At 44.3% G+C, this 15,540-nt stretch overlaps 1 long non-coding RNA gene across 1 annotated transcript in view; it reads left to right on the forward strand.

The window, feature by feature from the left end:
• The first annotated feature begins 2,434 nt into the window (after nt 1–2,434).
• Nucleotides 2,435–15,540, forward strand: part of LOC114676327 (uncharacterized) — a 93,680-nt gene continuing 80,574 nt past the window's right edge. Inside the window, exon 1 of the long non-coding RNA XR_003727262.1 lies at nt 2,435–2,535. This is a non-coding gene — a long non-coding RNA (uncharacterized LOC114676327). The remainder of the gene's footprint in view (nt 2,536–15,540) is intronic.

Genomic DNA, 15,540 nt, shown 5'->3' on the forward strand with positions numbered 1-15,540 from the left:
TAAAGTTCTAGAGTGCTTGAATACCAGAAGCCCAAAGTATATGCCCTAACCAATAATTTTTGAAGGAGTACATGATGATAAAAGAAATTGTTTTCTACCCAAAATGAAACATGAACTGTAGAAGGGGTGACGAGGAGAGATAGCTAGAGAGGGGCAATAGAGGAAAGTATTGGGGTAGGCTCTGAGCAGAGGTTCTGTTTCTTTCCCCACCCCAGGCAGACTCTTTGTTTGGGGAGGACTCAGATATAGGGTCATCAGACTGGGTGGTGGAGCCAGACCACCTGGTATGAATCCCAGTTTCACCATTTCTTAGTCTTGTGAATTGGGCGATTTTTCTCTGTGTTTGAATTTCCTATTCTTTAAGATGGAGATAGTAACAATAATAATATATCTACTTTACGTTGTTATTGTGAGGGTTCAATGAGTTAGTACATGTAAAACACTTAGAGCCTGGTACATAATAATCACCTAATAAATTTATTGTTATTATTAATACCTGAGAGAAGAGGGATCTGTGTAATGTTTCACTTTGTCGCTAATTTTAAACATCTCTAATATCTAACATTTCTTCCACATTTTTTTCAGTTACATATGACTCAGACTTTCTACATTTGGGAGTTTAAAATTTTATTAAGAAATACTACTCAGTGCTCTTTAATTATACAAAGAAGCACTGAGAATGAAGAAATTCTTACAAACCCTGAGTACATTGCATGAGATCCAAAATCTGTAAATCATGTTTGATGATATGCTTTGTAGAAATTCTAGATATAATTTCAAAGAGATCAAGTGAATTAACATTCAAAGATGAACTCGATTATTATAAGCAGTCACAGCATCCCTGTTACCTGCCATTAACAATATTTACAAGTAGAATACACATGCTATTCATCCGTCTGTGGATACCTGCAGGTTTATTGGACTGAAAGATTATGAGGCAACTATATCCCGATAAAACTTGGAGAAAACACACATTGAGGAGAAGATTTCCACAAGCATAGAGCTAATGCAGACAATTTGAAAAGGATTGACTTCATGCTGTCATGAAATTACAATTGCAATTGACTCTGGGGGAACACTTGAGTGGACCTGAGGGAAATGGCTTATGGGATAATCCCCGGGCCTTACGTGGATTGCCTAGCCCCTTCTTGGTAGTGATGTCATTCCTTTCCTCTGTGCTACACACATTCATGTGCAAACATAAACACCTCCCACACTCCAACAGGAAGCACAGTTCCCCCAAGTGCAGCTGCTTAGGTTACCATAGCAACCCTTGTAGCCAAGTTCCCAGCTGAACAAGTTTCACAAGACACCAGAATGTTTTCTTGCACTGCTCTCCCAGAATTGGGCTGAGATGGATCCAAGAATGGCCTGCAATGAGGGCAGTGGGAAAGGCCCCGCCCCGCAAACACCAGACTGACATCAAGTGTGGCTACAGGGAAGGAAGACTGCCTATAAACTTGGAGTGACTTACCCGGGAAGGGTGAAATAAACATCCAGCCCCTCTCAGTACACTTGGCAAGACTCATGGTTCAAGGAGGTGAGGATGACTCTGTGCAGAACCACGACTGCTAATACCCAAGTTCTGGCCTGCAAATAGGTGCTCACGCTCAGCCTTTTTGTTGGAGGGCTTGAGCTGAACATAAAACCCCCATCTGCTTCTAAAAAACAAAACAAAACAACCTAAACAAGCAACACAAAAAATCTCTAATAAAATTCATGGTCAAAACGGATGAATGTCCCTTATACCTTGTCTCAAGGTTGATTGCCAGTTGCCTGTTACTGATTTAAACCAACAGTCACCCCCTCAGTTCCCAGCACATTCATTCTGTGAATTGAACCCTGGGTATGGGGACTTGGCACAGGAACTAGAACAAGGTAAAGGAGTTCACTGTGAGATCATGCATTCCATGGCCTCCTTATACTCAGACCATGCTCAAAATCTATTTAGGCCTCTTTAGGGCTGGCCAATACCATCTAAAAAGCTATAGTCTTGTGATAAGGAAAGCTCTGTAAGCTCCACAAAGTCACTTCCCTCAACAGTATCTTATTTAAACCCAGTAACGAGTTTGCAAGAGTAGGGAAGGTTTTCTTCTATCTGCTTGATGGAGAAACTATACAGACTTTGGGATGAAGCCTTACGGGATGCTCTAATGGACAGAATTTTAGACACTACGGCAAAAAAGGAGACTTGTCATGTCTGCATCAAACCATGGAGGCACTTATCTGCCTACTACTCTTCCATCCTTCCTCAGCTTTAATTAAAAACCTAATTTCTCTATTACCATAACAATGTGTGAAACAACAACTGATTTGTTTCGCCAAATTAATTCTCTTTTTGGGAACCTGGGAAAACATTATTTATCAGAGCAGCAGGCAGAGATTTAAAAATGGAAACATTTTTCCAATATGTATGCCAAATTCAGAAAATAAAGGGATGAGTATTTCAAGGTTTGAAGGCATCTTGGAGATTTGTTCACTGCTATGTCCCCAGCACTCAGGACAACGCTGGCACATGGATGACCTGTTGAATAGGTGAGTGAAATTAGTATCGCGAAGATCTCACTTTTCATGAGTTTTTGCTGTTGCTTACACAAAGTGCTGTATTTACAAGCCGGAGCAGGAAATTAATTTGTTTTGACATTCCATTATATGTTTCATGTATTATCTCCTATTGGCAATTAAGAAAGAACAGGCTTACTTTTTCATGTGCAGTCAAAATGAACAAACTCCTCTAAATCATTCTATTTGCCGGTGATGAAATGTTTCCAAAGAACTAAAAACATACGATATTTCCAATATAGGTTCTGAAGTCCCTCTTTTTTTCCTGGGGAAACATGACTGTATCATGTGATATAACCTTAGGAATAAACAGGCATGAGATGGTGAACTCACTAAATATTTTTAAACTTAAGGTAAATATTTTGATGGTTTGGAGGACTTCCCCACATACTCATTTTATCCTTTAAAGGATCCAGAAAATTTACCCCAACCTCCAAGTTTTACCCAGAGTGAGAGAGGTGAGAGAGGACTAGATACTTTTAACATCTCATAATTTCATCTTCATTTCTCATTTTTGCATATCTTAAGAGCTATTCTGAGGAATTATTGAATGGAAATGCAATAAAAATATATACCACCAATGAATAAAATTTTGCAACAAGGGAACCAACACCTACTCACTTTCTTTTATTAGTCAAAATCTCCGGAGAAAGAGTGATGGGGGTGGGGGTGGGGACCAGCTGCAAAGCCTACTTTTCTGTGTGTCATCTCTGATGGATAGATTCAGTAATTCTTATATTTTTGTGACTAGATCTTTCTGAGCTGGAAATTGCTGCAACCAGCTATGTTTGGGCCTTTGCTTCAGGCATTCTTAGGGTGTGATTTAGGAACTATTTTCAGTCCTAATGGGATAATTTAGCACCCGGTCCCCAAAACCACGTGACCTGCAGTTCTATGTTGAAGAATTAGAGACTTTCACAGCTGAGAGTTAAACAAAAACCCCTGAGATTATTTAATCCAGCAGTATCCAAACTTTTTTTTAAGCAGCAGAACCTGTTGTTAAAATGAAAGTTTATCTGCAATTAATAGCAGATAATGTTGGTGTTCCGTCCAGGGCCCATCAAATCCCCTTGCCATGGCTTAGGCGCACTTTTATTTTCAATGGGCAGCACTCGCGGTTGGGCTAGTAGAGCTCACTTTGCCCACACTAGTGGCAGGCTGGAAAGGTCTGGGAATTTACATCCCTCTGGAGTGGCCCTGAGCCAATGATTCATCAGTACAGGAAGATGAGAGCCCAGTTCTCTTGTCTCTGGGTCAGGAAAACTATGAGATGTAACTTACACTCCAGAGCTCCCCATGGGATCAGACAGAGGCCACCCAAGAGGGACTTTGCCTTATAAGTCTCCCTGGGAGTATTTCCTTACTAAATGACTAGCACATACAATTCTTCATCTCAGGGTATCTTCTGGAGAGCCCAGCCTGAGACAGAAGCCTGACATGAAAGTGGAATGTGGGAGGGAAGTCTGTAGACCACTATTGTGTCTGACTTTCTTACTTCGTCCTTTCTCAATTTCTCACTTTCTCTCTTGATGAGAAAAATCAAGACCAGGGTGGTAGAGGAGACATTGGAGGGGAAAACTTAACATTATAAAGGCTCAGGGTAGAAAGGGCTCTTCCAAGCCCAGAAAAACACTTTATCATTCCAGGAAGTTTGTTCATGACAGCAGGTGCTGCCAACTCTGATGCTGTACCACTTCTGCCACCCTGGAGGTCAACTGTAGCTTCAGTTGATGGTTCCCGATACCCTGTTTATGCCCTGATGCCTTCTTATCTTGAGCCCCTGCACCTCTCTCCACCTGAAGGCTTTCTTGGCCACAGAAGTAACTTGCCAGCACATGAAGAGAGTAGGAGTTCTGAGAATTAACTCTTCCTAGATTAATCCTTAACCCTGATGGACGAATATCTCAGCCTCTTCCCCTCTTGGTGGGTCAGTTTTAAGGGATATGTTCTACACTGTCTCTCTGAGGATTCCTGGCAAGATTGAATTCCAGGTGCCTGCAGTGGTAACCTGCTCATTAGCCCATGCTTTCTAGACTTCCCTTCCTGCCTCATTTCCCTACTCTCTCATTATGCTTCCTTGGATAATCTTCCAAACCAAACTACCCTCCCCTGGTCTTTGCTCAGGGTCAGCTTTTGGCAGGAGCCAAAGCAAGACCTCGGGTTTGGAGTTGGCACAGTCCAAGACTGAAATCAAGGTCAAGGCCTAGGGACTTGGGCTTGCCCAGTGGGGAGGAGGGAGCCTGGTAATGGGTGTATTCTCAGTAAGCAAGGGCAGAAACCTAACTAGGGACCGGGTAGTCATGATTTTGATCAGAGAAGGTTGTATTTGGTTGACTTCAGAGCAGTAAGGCTAATTCCTGATACCATCAGCTCATGGGCTGGAGTTCCTAACATGCCTCTGCCTGGATCAGGGCTCAGTCTGGAGCTAGTGATGAGACCTGCAGGCCCCATGCTAAGCAGAGCTGTAAAGGCAGAAGAGAAAATGGGTGGCACCCATGCACACAAGAATGCAGGCTTTTCAAAAGGGTGGGCAACTGGATGGATAGCTTCTCCTGGATGAGAAGTGGAGGAGCACTGGAGCTAGGGCTGTGGAGTTTGAGATCAAGAGCAGATGATCTAAGGAGGCATTGTAAAGAGGCAGGGACACCTTCACCTGCTGAATTGGAATTGGGCTTTTTGTCCTTATTGAGGGCAAATCATCACATTCCTCTATGGGCTCTGGAAACCTTCTTCTGCACAGGTCAATATCAAACTATTTAACAACCAGTGAGACCAATCAAAAGGACTCTTGTGTGATTGGCCAGAAGGCCCTATAAGTGCGCCTTTGATGGGCACCAGTCCTACTCGAAAGTGCAGTGGGGTCAGTTTCTAAAGTAAGGTCCATTCACAGGTAGCGGAAGAATTTCGGTGGGTAAAGCTTTCTCGGTGCACAAGAAGACACCGTCTCTCTCCTCTGCAAATTATTGGCGTGATCGCAGGAACAAGCTCACATTATCCGGCTTTGTTGCCCTCTCTTTGAATCTCCGCACTCAGACCCAGGAGAATGGAGCATGGGAGAAGGGAGGAGGAGGCTCTAACTGGGAACCTTCAGTGTTTCCATGTGCAAACTGTGAGATCCAGTTTCCTTAAATTTCTCCGTTTTCTCATTTGACGTGTGTGTGTGTGTGTGTGTCAAGACTAGGGCACGTGTCTAGATTGCAAAATTTAATTAAGCACTCCTTCTTGGATTTGCACAGACCTGGGAATGATTTGCACCCTAGATTCTCAGCTTGCCTTTCCCTAGTCCTGGCCCTGTGGGGTGTGTGTGTGTGTGTGTGTGTGTGTGTGTGTGTGAGAGAGAGAGAGAGAGAGAGAGAAAGAAAATGAGACAGAGAGAGTAATGGTGATGGGGCCTTCCTACTCTAACAAGAATACTTATTGCTCTCATTTGTGGAGCATTTACTATGGGTCTGACGCTGTCTGAAGTGTTTTCTTACATTATTTCCCTTAGGCCTCACAACAACCTTATTTGGTGGATATTATTCCTGTTTAACAGATATGAAAACTAAGGCTCAGCTAGAAAGAGATCTATTTGCTGCCAGATTCTGAGCACACTTAGCCTCCAAAGCACACAGACCCATCGCACTTTGTTTCCACAAACCTCTACGGGTCTTACCCATCTGCCTCTCTTTAAGGAGAAGCAGAATGCCAAATTATCAACTAACATAACAGATCAATAAAGAGTGGATGATTTTATTTCAAAAGTATTCTCCAGTTTATGGAGCAATTCCCATAAGAAGGAGTTTTCCTTGTGAACTGAATTCAGAATCTGATGTGCAGTTCTGTTTCCATGGGACTTTATTTCTATCTCCCCTATCACTTATTTAAAGCAATGAGAATGATTTTTATATATGGACCTGTTTTGAGAAGTGTAGAATTTTTCACCATTTCTCCTCAAGTCTTCAAGCCTTCCTTCCATGCATTGGTTATACTCCCCATTTCACAGATGAGAGAAAGAGAGGCACAGAGAAAGGAAAGACTCAGACCAGTGAACGGGGGCAAATCTGGACCTAGAACACACAGACCCTACACACCTGCCTGAGCATCCATGGACTCTTCCTGGCTGCCTTCCCTAACCTAAGCCTTGAGGAAAAAGAAATTTCATGTGAAAAAGTTCCTGGAAAGTCTGCATGGTCAGCATGGAGAAGCTGCCTGTTTCTCTTAAACTCCTCAAGGAGTGACTTTTCTAGTGCTCAAAGGGCATTTGTTTCCAGCTCAGCTTCACACAGGCCTCCACCTATTCGCATGTCCAGAAAGCAATGAAAAAAGTCTGGGATGAAGCATGATTTTAGGCAGCTCATTGGTGCTTTCCATGCCAATCTGCCGGAGAAAGCAAGCCTTTAGGGGGCAACTGTGAGTCACCCAGGAATCTTGATGTATCTGTGCCTAGGAAAATCACGGAGCTCCAACTGGTGCCTGAAATTCTCATGTGGCTTTGAGAGCTACTCCCCATGATTGCACATGTAGTTATGGCTTTCCTCTATGGGCTGGTTTATGTTCTCACTGGTGTCCTGTACTCCAGGCAGCCATTGCTTTAGCCAGTGCTAAAAGAGCATGAGCTGCTTAGTACAAATTCTGCCTCTAACAAGCACACACCTTGCTCACAAAGGCTTGGGAGCACCCTCATTGAATAAGAAACTAGTTTTCAGTAGGGACAAATGTTGTAAACAATTGCACCTTCTCTCCTGTGAAATCTGTCTGCCCAAGCACCAGATAGGCCAAAGTAGGTGTCATTATTATTCTTACATAAGCTTTGTGATCAGCTGCAAATCAGGGGCACTCCACTGATTGGTAGACTGTGACTTTCATTAAGGCTTAATGTAATAAATGGCCATCTGTGGAAAGTCTTGGTATTTCATAGGATTACTCACAAAGACATGCTCCACAGACTTCATGTATTCTTATTTTGTGTCTATTTTTATATACTCTGCCTCATTCCACAGTGGAATTGAGTTAACATACAAAAGAAACACATACAATAAAATTGTAAAATATAGCTTAGAGTTAAAAATTCAGGTCTAAAGAATATAAGCAATCACCTCTTTTGCTTTTTCTCTTTCTTTCCTATTTTTGGGTCTCTAACAGTAAACTTAATTTTTTTTTTTTTGACAATCAGGGTATAAATAAAATAGGCAGAAAGGCCAACAGGACCTGATAATAAGAAGTCAGGAATAGGAAGGAAAGAAATTCAAATACACAGGCTATCAGTGTCTCCATGTAAGTGCTGGAATCTTGCCTCAGTTCTGGCTGAACTTTATAACAGCCCAAGTAGAAAGGGAAAAAGAGTCAGTCATACATTTCTTATTATCAGAGAGAACATAATGTATTTCTGGTTTTTAGGAGGGTAAAGGTTTTGGTACTTGACTCTAAAAGAAATTTCTTAGGTATAAGATTTCAGAGGTATCGTTCACTGCTGGGGTGGGCAGTAGCTTCCCAGAGCAATTCTTTGGAGGCCAATGGAGGATAAGGAGTGGGAACTGGGGACGAGATCAGCTCTCTGGAGACTGGTTTCATTCAAAGATGTCAGAAGCCCTGGGAAAATTCCAGCTTGCTTCCATAAATGTCTCTTGTTCTGGGGGGCCCTGGGTGGAGGTTGGGCAGCTCCAACTGGCTGTTGAAGGCTGTGTTCTCTGAGAAGGACCTGGAGGGCAGGGTCATGCTTACGCATAAGAGTGGAGTTTCAGAAATGGAGGAGCGTTCTGGACCAGCATGGGCTGCTGTTTTCGTGTCCAAAACCAGAAATACCACAGGTACAAAAAAGAAGTGTCTGGATTTCAGGAACCGACACAGACGGTAGGAGAAAACCCTAGGACAGTGAAGGTGGTAGGGTCCCCGTGTGGGGTAACAGTGGCAGGGCTGGGACCACGGGTGGCTTTCGAGCAGTGCCCTTTTTCTCCCACATTTCCTGGGTGGAGGACTGCCCACTGGCTCCCTCTCCCACAGGGCAGGGAGGGATCCTGCCAGAGAGAGATTCTAGAGTGACAGCAAAGCAGTGGACTGTAACATGACAGGTGGTTTAGCCCGTCTTACTCCCTCAACCCAGCCCTGAGAGTCATCCATTTCAGCAGAAGGTGGTCCACTCTGGGTGGACCCGCCTGAGGGTTGAGCCCAGAGTGTGTTCTACAGACTCTACCCTGAAGAGGTGCCCTGGAGGAGCATTGGTGAGTGTTCTCCATTCCCAGCCAGGTGGCAGTCCTAGCTGTCAGCTGACAATCCCAAAGTGGGCAGGGTAGGTACTCTCAGGGCGACATCTGAGAGGAGTGTGTGTGCTATTAAGACACCCAACAAAAGGAGCAACTTGTGCAGGAGGAGCAGAAATAATGGAACAAATAGAATAATAATTTTTAAAAAACATCATAAATATCCTCAGGGAGATCAGGAAGTAGGAATAAGTAGTTATAAAGAAAACTATACCAGGCATGGTGGTTCACGCCTGTAATCCCAGCACTTTGGGAGGCTGAGGTGGGCGGATCACGAGGTCAGGAGATTGAGACCATCCTGGCTAACACGGTGAAACCTCGTCTCTACTAAAAATACAAAAAATTAGCCTGGTGTGGTGGTGGGCACCTGTAGTCCCAGCTACTTGGGAGGCTGAGGTAGGAGAATGGCGTGAACCCAGGAGGCGGAGCTTGCAGTGAGCCGTGCTGGAGCCACTACACTCCAGCCTGGGTGACAAAGTGAGACTCTGTCTTAAAAAAAACAAAACAAAACAAAACAAAAAACTAATTGGAGGTAATAGAGACAAAAGTAGAATTGTTAAAATAGAGCACTCAATGGATGGGTTGAAGAACATAGGATATTTGCAGCAGCACAAATTGGTGAGACAGACATGTAGGTCATTCATCTTACAGAAGGTATCACAAAGGTGTGGAGACGGGAAAAGATGAGAGAAAACAATATGGAGTTTAGAATTAGAAGTGTTGACTTTTTTTTTTTTTTTTTTTTTTTTCCCTAAAAGAGGGAAATGAGTCTATGGAGGGAAGAGAATACATATTTGAGGAATTAATGACTGGGGATTTTCCAGATTTAATGACATAATTGAGGCCTCTGATTAGATGGGTAGATGGTGCACCAATCAGGAGAGAATTACACACACACACCCTTAGACGTATTATATTGACATTTAAACACATCAAAGACAGAGAAGTTTCCAGAGACAGAATGCAGATCCATGCAAAAGAGTTCATTTAAAATAGATACTAAACTTCTCAATGGCCACCTGGAAAGCAGGAAGACAATGGAGTGATCTCTCCAGTGTGGAAGGAAAATATCAGCACATCTAGAATATATACATTTATACATATATAAATTTATACATATACATTTATACATATATATGTATATATTCTAGATGTGTGTATATATATCTAGATATATGTAGATGTGTATATATAGATGTGTATATATATCCAGATGTGTATATATAGATGTATATCTCTCTCTATATATAAACCATATATATATCTAAATGGTCATTTAAATGTGGATAGAAAAAAAGGCATTCCCAGAGATAGAAAGTCACAGACACATACTATGTCAAGTGCCTTCTTGAAAAAACCTGAGAAGGTATCTCCAGGAGGAAGCAAGGAGATGTGGGAGGAGTAAAGGTGAAGAAATAATCCAGTACAGTTTATGACTGCCTAGATAAGTAATGACCTAAGCACAAGTCCATAATGTTGTGGACCTAAAATGCCAGACCACACCAACATTGCAGGGGTGTTGGTGTGGGCTGGAGAAGGGGGAGAGTGGGAGAGATCAGAGGGAAGTAGGAGAAGGTTAAGTTGCTGTCTTATTCCAATGGAAGACATACATATGGACATGTATGTCCACGGAGTGCTCATGAATTGCAGCCTCAGGCACCAAATATTATGGACTGCTTGTGTCTCCTCCGAATTCATATGTTGACATCCTAACCCCCAATGTAATGGTTTTAGGAGGCTCGGCTGTTGGGGCTATTAAGTCATGAAGGTAGAGCCCTTAGGAATAAAATTAGTTCCCTTTTCCCCAGAAAAGACATGAGAGCTTGCTCTCCCTCTCTGCTCTCTGCCATGACAATATACAATGAGAAGATGGCCTTTTGCAAACCAAGAAGTAGGTCAGACACCAGATCTGCTGACACCTTGGTCTTGGACTTCCTAGCCTCAAAAACTGTGAGAAATAAATGGTTGTTGTTTAATCCACCCAGTCTATAGTAATTTGTTATAGCAGCCCAAACGGGCTAAGACACCAGCCATAACAAGCATCATTACTCTCTTCCTCCTCCTCAACAACAATGGCTCTGAATCATGCTCCTTAAATAAGGAAGACTCCAGGACAAATCCATGGATTCCCCGGAACTGGGGCTGGGAAAGTCTCTTTTGTGACTGATCAGATTACGACGCTCTTATTAGGTGAGGGCGGGTCACTCCCTGCCTATCCTTGTTTGCAGCCATTCCCAGGAAGCTTAGAGCTTAGCCGTCTGGCTGAATGCAGTCCCTCAGCTTGGCTTCATTTTTCGAGGGTCATTTTTTCTCTCCATCCTCACTCCATCCTTACTCCCTCTCTGCCCAGCCCTTCTCTTCTACTTATCCCTGGACTTCATTTGTAAAAGTTGTTTTTTGACACACTCTTGAAGACTGTTTATATGAGGCAGGGCTATATTGGAATCTGTGTCCGTAATAAAGTGGTTAGAGACTGGGTTCTGGAATCTCACAGGTATTGGCTGTGTGATCTCAGACAAGTTCGCCCCCTTCTCAGTGCTCCAGTTTCTGTGTCTGTAAAAGGAGGATGCAAATAAGCCTCATATCAGGGGGTTGAGGGACCGAGATCATGCCAGGAAAGGGCTTGGCATAGTGCCTGGAACACGTTAGGTGCCCAATAAATGTTCATTCAGGGGCCAATACCATATCCTTTTTCTGTCTTGTCTTTTGTTTTTCCCTGGGATGACAAAACAATTTTAAAATATGCACCAGTGACCATATAGAAGTCTTGCTGTTGGGTCTTTCTCTGCAAGATGGAAAGTCATCTTCTCCATATCGTAGAGAAAAAAAATACACATATACACATATATGTATGTGTGTGTGGTTGCGTATATACACACACATATACACATACATTTTACATATGTGTGTCTGTGTATATAGAAAGAGGGAGAGCTGGGGAGAAAGAGACAGAGCTGAGAGCTTGTGATAGTTGGCTGAAGTTGATACTTTGGCTTAGAGCCATCCACACATTCAATTTGCAATTAAAATTGTTGCTACACATGAACCCACTAGATAGCATCTCGTTTTCCCAGCAAGGGCATCTTATTTTCATGCTAGTGGGTGCTTTATAAGGGACATCCTTTCCAGTCCCCCAAGCCTGTCCACCTCTCACTAACATGATGCTGACTCTAGGCCACCTTCTCTGCTTCTCAAAGCATCCCCTTTATCATTCTATGATGAGGAATAACTTTGAACTTTGAAAAAGGAACATTAAACAACCTGTTTTAACTTCCTTCTGGCTTCACAGGGCTGTAGTCCCCATCCGTTGTGGTCCCCACCCCCGCCACTGCTGGACGTGGACCTCCTGGCAGGACCCAGATCTGGCCCTGCTTCTGAGGCTCACAGTCCCCACCACACACCACCTCCTCTCCAACCTCTAGGGGCATGAAAGCTGGTCCTAGGCTGGCCAAATGTGAGCACTGAGGCCCTTTGGAGAAGCTCCCATTGTGGTAGGGGCAGCAGAGATGAATAGAGATGCAAGCTAAAAGGTGAGAGGGGAGGCACATGAGGCTTTGAAGGCAAAGGACTGCCTGCCCAGCAAATGTTCCCTCTCCACCTGCCAAGTGGAATTTGCTCAAACATATGGAGGCTACATTTGGCTGCACAGCAGGCTTCCTGGCCAGAAACTCCTGGAGAGGGGAGCCAGACTTGCCTCCAAATTGTACCAGTGTGGCGACTGCCTCTCTGCTTGAATGTGCTGCAGGCATTTCACGACCCAACATGTGCAAACCTGAGCTGCTCCCTCCTCTCATCCTCCCCAGCCTTGTAGATGCTTCCCAGCACAGCTGATGGTTAGCTCCTCTGGGCGCAGGGTCTAACTGGAGCAGGAATCCAGCTGTTCTTGAGAGAAGTACCATAACCAGACTGTTTGTTGTGATTTCAGGGAAGCCAGGTATTATATTCCAACACCCAGAACAGTGCCTAGCAGGCAGCAGGGGCTCCATAATATAAGTTGAGTGAATGGGGAGGGCTTTACAGAAAGCAGGATCTCTCTTATGTTCTCAGCAAGTCTCTTCTGGGTAGAGGCCTGAGGTAATTGATGTTTGCATTTCCCTGGCAATGATGGCTGGGGTTCTCCCCTCTCCTAGCTACTGTGAGGGGCTGAAATGACTCATAGCAGCCCCCTTTTTCTAGAGAATTACCCTCGGGCCACCTCACCCGGGAGGTATGCACACCGTCATCTACGGCAGCCCACAGAGACCAACTTACTGATATTAAAGGGCTACAAAGCCCTTAATTGACTCTGTGGTGGGATTTATGTTCCAAAGACCCCTTAGGCTCAAGCCACAGCTAGATTTATTGAGACCAGATGTGTTTGGCCCCTTCCCTTTCTGTCCTGCTTCTCTCCTTCCCATGCACCTGAATCCCCCTCTCTATCTCTGCTTCCAGCAAAACTCACTGGAGACATCCCCCTAGGAGACTCCTGCTCTTACTCTGAGCTCAGAACTACTGAATTGGGAAGGGACTTTAGAGACCAAACTCCTCTAGTTGGAATGCAAGGAAACTGAGGCCCATGGCTGGGGAAAGGCATGTGGTTGACTAGGAGTACAGCCCGTGCTGTGTTTAGTCTGGCAACTGCTCAAGAGCTCAGGGCATGAGAGTTCCCACTCTAGCCCATAAACTTATATGCTGTGGTACTTGGGGGAATTCCCTCACTCCTTGATCTGGCCTCATCCTCTTCCTCACCCCTCAGGGTTGCCAGGGCTGGGAAGTTCCATCCTCTGTACCAAGACAGCTAGAGGGACTCTGTTCACAGCAAGGAGACACTGTCCCTGTCCTGCCTCTGCCTGCAGGAAGGATCCTGTCCACCCTGACAAGGCTGTTGGTGTTTCTTTGACAACCTTGAGGAAGAGGTCAGGTCCACCCCTGGGTGACTGCCCTGGTGGTCCACGCTTGGGATTAGGGCACATCTTGGAGCATGCTACCTTTCTTTTTTTCATTATTAACATTAAAATTCTAAGTATTTCTGTTTATAATTATGTCCACAGTGGACTCCTTTCAAGTGTGATCTTTTTGGTGGCTGATATGGTTTGGCTGTGTCTCCACTCAAATCTCATTTTGAATTGTAGTTCCCTTACTCCCCACATGTCATGAGAGGAATCCAGTGGGAGGCAGTTGACTCATAAGGGTGATTACTCCCATGCTGCTGTTCTTGTGATAGTGAGTAAGTTCTCAAGAGATCTGATGGTTTTTTGTTTTTTGTTTTTTGTTTTTTTTTGACGGAGTCTCACTCTATCGCCCAGTCTGGAGTGCAGTGGCATGGTCTTGGCTCACTGCAAGTTCCGCCTCCTCAGTTCATGCCATTCTCCTGCCTCAGCCTCCCAAATAGCCAGGTCTATAGGCGCCCACCACCATGCCTGGCTATTTTTTAATATTTTTGGTAAAGACGGGGTTTCACCGTGTTAGCCAGAATGGTCTCAATCTCCTGACCTTGTGATCCGCCCACCTCAGCCTCCCAAAGTGCTGGGATTACAGGTGTGAGCCACCATACCTGGCCAAGATCTGATGGTTTTACAAGGGGCTTTTCCACCTTTTGCTTGGCACTTCTCCTTGCTGCCATCATGTGAAGAAGGATGTGTTTGCTTCCCCTTCTACCATGATTTTAAGTTTCCTGAGGCTTCTCCAGCCATGCTCAACTGTGAGTCAATTAAACCTCCTTACTTTATAAATTACTGAGTCTCAGGTATGTCCTTATTAGCAGTGTGAGAATGAACTAATACAGTGGCCCTGACTGACTGAGATGCTGTGGGCCCAGAAAGTTTTTAGGGAAGAACCTAAAGGAGGCTGATCTGGGTTATGTTATGGCCCCAACAAAAGATATATGGAATTTGTAAACTTGGTACCTCTAAATGTGACCATATTTGGAACTAGGATCTTTGTAGGATGTAATTAAGATGTAAATTAGGATGAGGTCCTACTAGAGTGGGGCAGGTCCTTAATTCAACATGACTAGGGTCCTTATAAAAGAGGAGAAGAGAGACATGCAGGGAGAGAGCCCCATGTGACAAGAGAGGCAGAGGCTGGAATGACACAGCTGCAAAGTATAGAGGTGCCAAGCATTGGCCGCCACCACCAGAAGCTAGGAAAGGATTCTACCCAGTGTCTCAGAGGGAGCACAGCCCAGCTGACATCTTGATCTCAGGCTTTGAGCCCACAGAACAGTGAGAAAATTGATGGCTTTGACATATTTAATTTGTGGTATTTTGTTACAGCTGCCCTAGGAAATTAATAAAGGGTTGTTTCTGGAACCCCAGGTTACCACATACTCTATTATCTTTTGGGGAGTGGAGCACCTGAATGGGAACCAGTAGGAGAACACCAGTTAGCCTTTGGTTCCACTTTGGACTCCTAGCACCCATGGGGAAGTCACAGTTTTCAGAACAAGAACCCAAGAATGAATGTTCTTGCTTCTCTCCATGGAAATGTTCTTGGGGATTGTTGTGAGGGAAAGGGGCTGTGGAGCAGAGCAGGGAGGAGAGTGCTGCCTGCGAATCAAGTTGTCTGAGTTCTAATATAGGTTCTGCTACCAATAGCCAGGGCCTTTGGGTGAAACCCTTCATTCTCTAGACTGTTCTCAGTTGTAAAATGGGGAGTTGGGTCAAACATGTCCATTTGACTTGCTTTCTCTGGGACACCAGTGAGTTTGGTGATGGACTCTGAACCTGGTATCATAACATTTCCAAGCCCCACATTTTCC

Source organism: Macaca mulatta, chromosome 2 (assembly GCF_049350105.2).
Source record: "Macaca mulatta isolate MMU2019108-1 chromosome 2, T2T-MMU8v2.0, whole genome shotgun sequence".
Lineage (NCBI taxonomy): Eukaryota > Metazoa > Chordata > Mammalia > Primates > Cercopithecidae > Macaca > Macaca mulatta.